Genomic DNA, 12,591 nt, shown 5'->3' on the forward strand with positions numbered 1-12,591 from the left:
AGCAGTTTCCCAAAATCTCGAAAGAAATATCCGAGACGCTATAGAAATTATGGAACACCCAAGCAGTATGAATTTAGAGGAAGACTTAAAAAATTAAACATTTTTGAATGACGATTGTACACAGATTACTAATATACAGATCACTCCATGAAAACACAGACCACACCCTCAAGTTACGTAATAACACCGCGCTGACTGTGAAGTGAAATATGTTCCAGATATTTCAATATTCCACCGAGGCTTGTGGTAGCCGGGGAGGAAAAAGGCGAGGCACACACTCCACAACCCTGTCACCGCTCCTGGCCAGAGAGAGGGCATTACCCTCTACGTGGCCCGCCTCTTCCCTTCGGGAAGGGGAATGAAAACATCCCCCTAGACTACTTACGTAGTTGAATTTAGCCGTGTGGGGAGACTGATTACCTCCAATCGAGTAAGGATACGGCATTCGCCTTGACAAAGGAGACTGAAATCTATTTGAAACATCGGCAAATTGTACACAAGGTACATAAAACGACATGGTTCAATGCGGAACGAGAACTAAGTAGATCAGATCAGGGAAGATAAATCTGGTGGAAGTGGACAAGAGTATTTAAAAAATTGACCTGTATAGAGCTGAAATGTTCATGAAGAAATTTTAGAACTTTCCTAATGAAATTAAATTATTCAAAACTTTCAAATTTTCCAAAGTATATTAAACAATTTTACTGGTCTAAAACAACTACCATATAATCAAAATGTTGTATTGATTATATGTTATGTTTTAGCCAACGTCCCTGTTCGACCTGTATGGACTTATGTGACAATCACCACGTTAAATGCTTGCTGTATTGTTGTCTTTATTAATTGTTCTGTCCCTTAGTTTAAGCCAACGGTCGTAGCCGTGTTGAAACATCGGATCCCGTGAGATCTCCGAAGTAAAGCAACATTGGGGGTGTTGAAAATTTGGGTGGGTTGCCACGCTCTGTTCTTGGGGGTAAGGGAATGGAGGAGCGGAAAGGAACTGGCCACCCTACCGAACGTAAACTCCGGCTCAGGCACACCTCTGCGGAGGTTCGGACCTGCCTTCGGGCAGAATACACCCTTACCTTACTTAGTTTGATCATTTACCCGTTAAATACAGAAATATACCCAGACTTTTAAAAAGTTGTTAGTTTCGGTTTCCTACTCAATGCTATTACAGAATTCCCAGCCCAGTCAATCAAAACTTCGTGGTAAATCTGGAATTCGAATCCGGGTGTAGTGACCTCAAGACCACGTTGGCAGACACATAACTGGTCATTTCTATTCAGAACGTACCTACGTAATATATTCATTGTACTGAGAAGTGCATTCCCTGACAAGTGTTAATCTTCGATGCAACTAACGAGATTACAATTTGGCAAGAATACAATTAGAAGTTGCTAATAAAATTGTGCTCACGTAGCTAAATCAGGTGTGCCAGACATGATTAGGATTCGTATTGCAGAAGTGAAGCATGTTCTGTAAGGTGAACTCCATCGTCCAATTGCAAAGGTGGGGTAAGTCCAAGCCACGGAAAAATCTTTTAGACCTTTACAATACCTTACAGAAGTGGTGTTCAAACTTTTTGGGTGGCGTACCCCAAAAGTGATTTTTGTTTTAAAAGCAAGGCAACCATCCTCTATTAACACTAATCAGAGAGAAATAATGGTATCGGCCAAGGTAAATAAGCGCCACGAAGGACGTGAAAATTAAAGACTCCTTAGGCCTTGAATGCTCTAATACTGTCGGGGTCGGAAAGGAACAAGATTTGACCAAGGTCGGATAGGATAGATGAAAGTGAGGAGCCTGGCACAAGTAATTAGAAGCAATACCAGGACTCAGCTAAGGACCCCATGGTCGCCAACACACATGCTTTTCTTTTTCTTTTTTCCAAGGTGGGAGGCCCTGGAGGACAAAATTACGTTTTGAAATGAGGAAAGTCAACGATAAAGGAATAAAAATAATGGAACGAAAAGAACGTATGAGAAATTTAAACAGCGAAAACAATTTTAAAAGTAAATCTACGAAACCCTCATAAACCTGCGTCAGCCTACCGCTATTCCTCTTTTTTTTTTTTTTACAAGTTGCTGTAAGTCGCACCGACACAGGTCTTACGGCGACGATGCGAAAGGAAAGGGCTAGGAGTGGGAAAGAAGTGGCCGGATCCTCAATTACGGTACAGCCCCAGCATTTTCCTAGTATGAAAATCGGAAACCACGGAAAACCACGACAGTGGGCTTCATACCCATTATCACCGGAATACTGGATACTGGCCACACTTAAGTGACCGCAGCTATCGAGCTCCATTTATAAGTTTGTACCTACGAAGGTGGTACCCAAACCCCATGGCACTACAGCCTCGGAAGGGCCTTGCCCTACTAAGCGACCGCTGCTCAGCACGAAGGCCTGCAGATTACGAGGTGTCGTGTGGCCGTTATTCTTGGCTTTCTAGACCGGGGCCGCCATCTCACCATCAGATAGCTCCTCAATTCTAATCACGTAGGCTGAGTGGACCTCGAACAAGCCCTCAAGTCCAGGTAAAAATCCCTGACCTGGCCGGGAATCGAACCCGCGGCCTCCGGGTAAGAGGCAGGCACGCTACTCCTACATCACGGGGCCGGCTTACAAAGGTAGAAAGGAATGTTAAAGATCCACTATATTATAATAGAGAAAGAGCCTAAGAAGGATGTGCAGGTTGGAAAGAAATAAAGTGGCTGTGGAAGTAAGGAAAAATTGAAGGAACTTACTAGGAAATTGAACCTAGCAAAGAAGTCAGCTAAGGATAACATGATGGCAAGCATAATTGGCGGTCATACAAATTTTAGTGAAAAATGTAAGACTATGTATAGGTGCTTTAAGGCAGAAACAGGTTCCAAGAGGGACATTCCAGGAATAATTAATGGACAAGGAGAATGTGTATGTGAGGATCTTCGGAAAGCAGAAGTATTCAGTCAGCAGTATGTAAGGATTGTTGGTTACAAGGATAATGTTCAGTTAGAGGAGGTGACTAATACTAAAGACGTATTAAAATTTACCTATGACAACAATGGCATTTACAGTAAGAAACAAATTTGAAAACTAGAAAAACAGCTGAAATTGATAAGTTTCCGGGGGATATACTAATGACAATGTGTTGGGATATAGTACCATATCTGAAGTACTTACTTGATTATTGTTTGCATGAAAGAGCTATTCCAAATGAATGGAGAGTTGCTATAGTAGCCCCTGTGTATAAAGGAAAGGGTGATAGACATAAAGCTGAAAATGACACGCCAGTCAGTTTGACATGCATTGCATGTAAGCTTTGGGAAATCATTCTTTCTGATTATATCAGACATGTTTGCGAAATTAATAACTGGTTCGATAGAAGGCAATTTGGGTTTGGGAAAGGTTATTCCACTGAAGCTCAACTTGTAGGATTCCAGCAAGGTATAGCAGATATACTTAACTCAGGAGGCCAATTGGACTGTATCGCGATTGACCTATCAAAGGCATTTGATAGGACAGATCATGGGAGACTACTGGCAAAATTGAGTACAATTGGACTTGACAAAAGGGTGACAATGGGTGGCTATGAACCTAGAAAATTGAACCTAGAGAATTAGAGTAGGCGAAGCTTTATCTGTCCGTATAATAATTAAGAGGGGAATTCCTCAAGGCAGTATTATTGGACCTTTATGTTTTCATATATATATATATATATATCAGTGATATGTCTAAAGAAGTGGAATCAGAGGTAAGGCTTTGTACAGATAATGTTATTCTGTACAGCATAATAAACAAGTTACAAGATTGTGAGCAACTGCAAAATGACCTCCATAAAGTTGTGAGATGGACAGTAGGCAATGGTATGATGATAAACGGGGTTAAAAGTCAGGTTGTGAGTTTCACAAATAGAAATAGTCGTCTCAGTTTTAATTAGTGCGTCGATAGGGTGAAAGTTCCCTTTGAGATTCATTATAAATACCTAGGTGTTAATATAAGGAAAGATCTTCATTGGGGTAATCACATAAATATGATGGTAAATAAAGGGTACAGATCTCTGCACATGGTTATGAGGATATTTAGAGTTTATAGTAATGATGTAAAGGAGAGGGCATATAAGTCTCTGGTAAGACCCCAACTAGAGTGTGGTTCCAGTGTTATGGGGCCCTCACCAGGATTACTTAATTCAAGAACTGGAAAAAAATCCAAAGAAAAGCAGCTCGATTTGTTCTGGGTGATTTCCGACAAAAGAGTAGCGTTACAAAAATGTTGCAAAGTTTGGGCTAGGAAGACTTGGGAGAAAAGAGACGACCTGGTCGACTAAGTGGTATGTTCCGAGCTGTCAGTGGAGAGATGGCGTGGAATGACATCAGTAGACGAATAAGTTTGAGTGGTGTCTTTAAAAGTAGGAAATATCACAATATGAAGATAAAGTTAGAATTCAAGAGGACAAGTAGGGGCAAATATTCGTTTATAGGAATAAATTTCCAATTTCTTTGCAATCATTTAAGAAAAGTCTAGGAAATCAACAGATAGGGAATCTGCCACCTGGGCGACTGCCCTAAATGCAGATCAGTTGTGTTGATTTATGTAGGCTACACTTTATTCAGGAACCATTCGAGCCAGAGCAGTTAATGGCAGTACACACCTTTAATTTATTGTTTTTAATTTCGTGTGTCTATTTCTAGCCGGGTGCAGGCCTTGTAGGCAGAACCTCCGATGAGGGTGGGTGGCATCTACCATATAGGCCTATAGGTAACTGCGTGTTTTTGTGTTGGAGGATAGTGTTATGAGAGTTGCAGGGATGTTGGGGACAACACAAACACCCAGTACCCGGGCCACTGGAAATAACTAATGAAGGTTAGAATCCCCGTCCCGACCTGGAATCGAATCCGGAACCCTCTGAACCGCCTAAACCGAAGGCCAGTACGCTGACCATTCAGCCAGAGTCGGACACTCCTTTAATTTCCTAAACGCTACAAGAAGGTCGTGCCAAACAGCCTACATTTTCCCTAATATACAGGATGGTCGGAAACAACATGAACCGGGCATATGAGCGTTAGAGGGTTGGCCATACTGATAAATAATTTGAAAAAAATATCGATATGTCGCGCTGTAGTCATTTTATAGGCTGCTGAAGTTAGCTAATCAGATCGCTTCCCGGAAAATTTCAAATGGGCTTTGAGAGGTGGTGTTGGTAAATCTGCACGGCTTGACAGCACCAATCGAAGTAAAAATCGTCGCCAATGTAAACACGGAAATCCGAGATAACAGGACCGCGCCGTAGCTGGCAGCAGTCGCAATTGGCAATTACAAATGTAGGCGGGGAGGGGAGCAAAAAACGTACAAACAACAAAAATCAAGAATTATTTTTGTCGAATTACCTTGGCAATGAACTCTTCATCAAGAAACTTCTTGATCTATAACTCTCAAAATGTCTAAAATGTAAAATTTCAAGACTGTATCAACGGTGGAAAGACTTTCGGGGTTGGAGGTCTGTACCGGAGGTTTGTTAATAACTAAAGAAAATATAGGAACTAATTAGCTATCTTAATACGTAGACTTTCAAGGCCACTAAATGATATAATCTTACTTAATTTGGAGACATTAGGTAGCGTAATGTTAATAGTAAATAATAATTAATAAAATAATTCCTAATTTCAGGTTGATAAAATGGAATAAAAATGTAATATTTTCTCGACAAGGTGGGGATGGGGGGTGGGGGCAGTCGCCGTCACTGGTAGCAAGTACGCTACGGTGACACCACTTGAAACCTATGGCGTGTTTGTGTTTGTTCGCGGCATCGCTAGCTGCTTGGTGAACGGGAAATATTCGTTGAACAGCCATTTGGCATGCGTGCAGTCGACTTGGACTGACATTGCAACGCAAGCCTTCTCCGATTGTTGCTCTCAAGCCGGTCTTAATCCCTGTGCAGATTTACCAACACCACCACGCAAAGTCCATTTAAATTTGCGAGAGAAGCGATCTGAAACTGGGCGTTACACCACATTTTTATATGAGAAGCTTACAGAAATAACAAGAAACTCTATTATTGTTAAGTACCGTACTACATCATCATCATCATCATCTGTTTACCCTCCAGGTTCGGTTTTTCCCAAGGACTCAGCGAGGGATCCCACCTCTACCGCCTCAATGGCAGTGTCCTGGAGCTTCAGACTCTTGGTCGTGGGATACAACTGAGGAGTATGACCAGTACCTCGCCCAGGCGGCCTCACCTACTATGGTGAACAGGGGCCTTGTAGGGGGATGGGAAGATTGGAAGGGATAGGCAAGGATGAGGGAAGGAAGCGGCCGTGGCCTTAAGGTAGGGACCATCCCGGCATTCGCCTGGAGGTGAAGTGGGAAACCACGGAAAACCACTTCGAGGATGGCTGAGTTGGGAATCGAACCCACCTCTACTCAGTTGACCTCCCGAGGCTGAGTGGACCCCGTTCCAGCCCTCGTACCACTTTTCAAATTCCGTGGCAGAGCCGGGAATCGAACCCGGACCTCCGGGGGTGGCAGCTAATCACGCTAACCACTACACCACAGAGGCGGCTTACTACATTCCCATTAAAACTGAAATATATCCAGCAATTTAAACACAGGAAATAATAGGCTAATTAAAAGTAAAACTAATTCTTACCTCACTTGAATTTAAAATTTGCCCTCCTGTTTTTCATTGATTGAAAATATTGGTAATATTTGGGTGGACCGGTATGGCGTACCCTAGTAGCGTAGACAATTAACTACCGTGGAGAGAAAGCAGGCATGAAGTCATCTCTGCAGAGTAGTGCAATATAACGGGGACATTTGGAGTTGTTTCTCGACAAGGGGTTTGCTAGTCCTGTGCAAAACACAAGTACCGATACTGGTAAGCGTGCTACCTGATTCTCCGTACAGGCGTAGGCTTACCGCGTAAGTGTTGCCGTAGGAAAGCAATCCCCAGACACTAATTCGAAGCCGACAGCGTTTATCGGTCCATTACGAAACATTGGTACATCGAACGACAAAAGATGGTTGATTTTATCATATTTTAAAATATATGTTAGGTTTATTAAACAAGCCCACCTGGTGGCCGTGATCGTTAAGACTTTGAAGTCTAAACAGTCTGACACCGCGGTTAGCCGATTCGAGTCCCGTTGGTCGAAAAAAAGTCACTATCATAATTTTGGCCGGCAGGGTAGGGGAGGGGGGTGGTGGTGGTATAAAATTTCTAATCACTAGATTGCGTGCCAAAAGCCTGGATAAAATTTCGACCCTCTTCACAGAAGAGGCATATGATGCTATTGATGGTGATTCTTTGACGTTTGGAACATCACAGCATGTAATAAAGTATTGAACTGTGTAATTAATGGAAAAGATATATATACCAGGTGGCTCAAGAACACCGTACTTTCTACTTATAAATGTCCTGCATGCACAAATGATGAATGGGATATCTACCAACTGATTTTCACAGGCGCACTACTGCCAGCGGGTAGGTTACGTCAGAATATGAAGAGATAAGAACCAGCCTGTAGCTCGCAGCATGTTACTCAGCGTTACAGGTCTAATGCACCCCTTGCAGTAGTAAACATTGTTTTCCACCGCATAGTTCTAGGCTGGTGTATGGTACAGCCGCACTATATTTGCTGCCAGCATATCGGCAATGGATAGTGTGTTCAGCAGCGACAAATACACAGGCATTATTTTAATCTGGACAACCTGGTCTGACTGCAGTCGAAGCTCCAAACAGACGTAGGCCAATCCTTCTACGCACGTATTTCAGTGAACAGTATTAGTTTTTGTTTCATACAAGCAACTCTATTATCGAGTGGAATTTCTACACGTTTATAAATTATTAAGTTATTAAATTTCCTTTTCTGCATCTTTGGCGTGTTTACAAACAGTAGCGGTGATTAGGGGGTGGGGCGAGGAGGGACAGTGGCACCCTCCCCCAACGTTTTGAAGCAAACATTACATTTTTTCCACTTTAGCCAACTGGAACTAGGAATTATTTTAAATAAAGCTATTTGTACAAGCCTTGTTGCCTTATCTGCTATTTTTTTCCTTTATTTTTAATTATTAACACAATTATTGGCGAAAATACGCACAAAATGCCGTTCGTCGCGGCTAACCTATTTGTATAGCGCTACGGCAGGTAGTGGAGACTTTGCATGTGCTGTGAGGAAGGGTAGTAGGAGTACGCATTTTCTTGACAAGGTCGTAGACACTGAGTTATAATTCACCCGCATGTCGTACTTCTATTTAATTGTACAAGGTGAGCTGGCCGTGTGGTTAGGGGCGCGTAAATGTGAGCTTGCACCCGGGAGATAGTGGTTTCGAATCCCACTGTCAGCAGCCCTGAAGGTGGATTTCCGTGGTCTCCCATTTTCATACCAGGCAAGTGCTGGGGCTGTACCTTAATTAAGGCCACAGTCTCTCCCTTTAAACGCTTAGCCCTTTCCTGTTTCATTGTTGCCATAAGTCGTATCTGTGTCGCGGCGACGTAAAATCAATTGTAAAAAAAAAAAATATTTAATTGTAATTTCGACGGGAGATAATACCAACTTTACTTTGACCGGACTAAATTATTTCGTTACTGTTATGTTATTTACTATGTAAATGTAATTAACCTGCTCCGTGGTTTATTTGTAATAATACATTTTTGAGATTGTGATTAAATTATTTATGCTAAAATTTTCACCGGGTCTCAGAAACAAACCCAGTAAAAGGAACATTGGTATTATCTCCCGTTGAAATTACAATTACAATTGAATTTATTTTACAATTGCCTTTACGTCCGCCTCTGTGGCGTAGTGATTAGTATGATCACCTGCCTTGCCCGGAGGCCCGGGTTCGATTCCCGGCTCTGCCACGATGTTTTGAAAAGTGGTACGAGGGCTGGAACGGGGTCTACTCAGCCTCGGGAGGTCGACTGAGTAGAGGTGGGTTCAATTGCCACCTCAGCCCTCCTCGAAGTGGTTTTGCGTGGTTTCCCACTTCTCCTCCAGGCAAACACCGGGTTGGTCCCTAACTTAAGGCCACGGCCGCTTCCTTCCCTCTTAGTTGTCTAACCCTTCCAAACTTTCCATTCCCCCACCAAGGTCCCTGTTCAGCATAGCAGGTGAGGCCGCCTGGGCGAGGTACTGGTCATCCTCCTCAGTTGTACACCGACCCAATGTCTCACCCTGCAGGACACTGACCTTGAGGCAGTAGAGGTGGGATCCCTCGCTGAGTCCGAGAAAAATCAACCCTGAAGGGTAAGCAGATTAAGAAGCAGAAGAATTGGCTTTACGTCGCACCGACACAGGTACGACTTATAGCGACGATGAGACAGGAAAGGGCTACGCGTGGAAAGGAAGAGGCCGTGGCCTTAATTAAGGTACAGCCCTAGCATTTCCCTGGTGTGAAAATGGGAAATCACGGAAAACCATCTTCAGGCCTGCCGACAGTAGGATTCGAAACCACTATCTCCCGCGTGCAAGCTCACAGCTGCGCGCCCCTAACCCCACGGCCAGATCGCCCGGTGCAATTAAATAGGTGTCCGGCATGATTATGCAATTAAAATAATTTAGTATTTGAATACACACTAAGAAACTAACATACACTAAACGAGACTGCCAGACTGACGGATGCGCGCGGCAAGCGGGTGAATTATAACCCAGTGTCCACGACCTTGCCAAGAAAATATGTACCCCTACTACCCTTCCTCCCAGCACATGCAAAGTCTCCACCACTTGCCGCAGCGCTATACAAATCGGTTAGCCGCGACGAACGGCATTTTGTGCGTATTTCCACCAATAATTACATTAATTAAAAAATAAAGGAACGAATTAGCAGATAAGACAATAAGGCTTGTACAAATAGCTTTTTTTTTAATAATTCCTAGTTCCAGCTGACTAAAGTGGAAAAAATTGTAATGTTTACTCCAAAACGTTGGGGGAGGGTGCCACTGTCCCTCCTCGCCCCACCCCCTAATCACCGCTACTGTTTGTAAACACGCCAAAGATGCAGAAAAGGAAATTTAATAACTTAATAATTTATAAAAGTGTAGACATTCCACTCGATAATAGAGTTGCTTGTATAAAACAAAAACTAATACTGTTCACTGAAATACGTGCATAGAAGGATTGGCCTACGTCTGTTTGGAGCTTCGACTGCAGTCAGACCAGGTTGTCCAGATTAAAATAATGTCTGTGTATTTGTCGCTGCTGAACACACTATCCATTGCCGATATGCTGACAGCAAATATAGTGCGGCTGTACCATACACCAGCCTAGAAATATGCGGTGGAAAACGATGTTTACTATTGCAAGGGGTGCATTAGACCTGTAGCGCTGAGTAACATGCTGCGAGCGACAGGCTGGTCCTTGTCTCTTCATATTCTGACGTAACCTACCCGCTGGCAGTAGTGCGCCTGTGTAAATCAGTTGGTAGACACCCCATTCACGGCGTGCGAGAGCCACCTGGTATATATACATATATACATAATAATTGAATGTGACCTACCAGTGATTAAATACCGTACTTTCTACTTATAAATGCCCCGCATGCACAAATGATGAGTGGGATGTCTACCAACTGATTTTGACAGGGGAACTACTGCCAGCGGGCAGGTTACGTCAGAATATAAGGAGACAAGAAACGGAATGTCACTCGCAGCATGTTACACAGCGCTGCCGGTCTAATGCACCCCTTGCATTAGTAAACATCGTTTTCGACCGCATAGTTCTAGGCTGGTAAATTGTACAGCCGCACTATATTTGCTGTCTGCATATCAGCAGTGGCTAGTGGGATCAGCAGCGAACGAATACACAGGCATTATTTTAATCTGGAAAATCTGGTCGGAGTGCAACACAACCTCCAAACGGACGTAAGCTTTCTACACACGTACTTCACCGAACTGTATTAGTTTTTGTTTCATACAAGCAACTCTTCCATCGAGTGGAATGTCTACACGTGTATAAATTAATAAGTTATTAGATATCCTTTTCGGCATCTCTGGCGTGTCTACAAACAGTAGCGGCGATTTTTTGGGTGGGGCGAGGAGGGACAGTAACCCCCGCCCCACTTTGTGGAGTAAACATTACATTTTTATCCCACTTTAGCCAGCTGAAACTAGTAATTATTTTAAAAAAGCTGTTTGTACAAACCTTGTTATCTTATCTGCTAATTCCTTCGTTTATGTTCTTTAATTATTAACATAATTATTGACGGAAATACGCAAAAAATGCTGTTCGTCGCGGCTAACCACTTCGTATAGCACTACGGCAAATAGTGAAGACTTTGCATGTGCTGTGAGGAAGGGTAGTAGGGTTACATATTTTCTTGGCAAGGTCGTGGACACTGGGTTATAATTCACCCGCTTGCCGCGCGCATCCGTCAGTCTGGCAGTCTCCTTTAGTGTATGTTAGTTTCTTAGTGTGTATTCAAATACTAAATTATTTTAATTGCATAATCATGCCGTACACCTATTTAATTGCACCGGGCGATCTGGCCGTGGGGTTACGGGCGCGCAGCTCTGAGCTTGCACTCGGGAGATAGTAGTTTCGAATCCCACTGTCAGCAGCCCTGGAGATAGTTTTCCGTTGTTTCCCATCTTCACACCAGGCAAGTGCTGGGTCTGTACCTTATTTATGGCCACGATCGCTTCCTTTCCACGCGTAGGCCTTTCCTGTCTCATCGTCGCCATAAATCCTATCTATATCGTCGCCATAAGACCTATCTGTCTCGGAGCGACGTAAAGCCCCTAGCAAAAAAAAAAATCCTATCTATGTCGGTGCGACGTAAAGCCAATTGTAAAAAAAAAAATCACCTGAATCGTATTTCAACGGGAGCTAATACCAATGTTCCTAAATGATTTCTTTGTGTTATGTTATTTATTAAGTAAATGCCCCGTAGTATGTTTGTGAGACCTGGTGAAAATTTTATTATACAGCATTGAATCAAAATCTCAAAAAACTATTATTAAGAATAATCCACGGGGCAGATTAATTACATTTACATATAAAATAACATAATACAAACGAAATAATTTAGTCCGGTGAAAGTAAAGTTCGTATTCTCTCGCGTTGAAAATACAATTACAAGTAAACATATCTTTTTTACAATTGGCTTTACGTCTCACCGACACAGATAGAACTTATGGGAAGGAAGCGGCCGTGGCCTTAATTAAGGTACAGATTCTGCGTTTGCCTGGTATGAAAATGGGAAACCACCGAAAACCATCTTCAGGGCTGTCGACAGTGGGATTCGAAGCCACTATTTCCCGCGTACAAGCTCACAGCTGCGCGCCCGTAACCCCTCGGCCAGCTCACCCGGTACAATTACATAGATGTACGGCATGATTATGCAATTAAAAATCATTTATTATTTGAATACTCACTAAGAAACTAACAAACACTAAAGAGACTGCCAGACTGACGAATGCGCGCGGCAAGCGGGTGAATAATAACTCAGTGGCCACGACCTCGGAAAAAATTATGTACCACTACTACCCTTCCTCACAGCACATTCAAAGTTTCCACTACTTGCCGTAGCGCTGTACAATAAAGGAAAAATTTAGCATATAAGACAACAAGGCTTGTACAAATAGCTTTTTAAAAATAATTGCTAGTTCCA

Source organism: Anabrus simplex, chromosome 5, assembly GCF_040414725.1.
Source record: "Anabrus simplex isolate iqAnaSimp1 chromosome 5, ASM4041472v1, whole genome shotgun sequence".
NCBI classification, from domain to species: domain Eukaryota; kingdom Metazoa; phylum Arthropoda; class Insecta; order Orthoptera; family Tettigoniidae; genus Anabrus; species Anabrus simplex.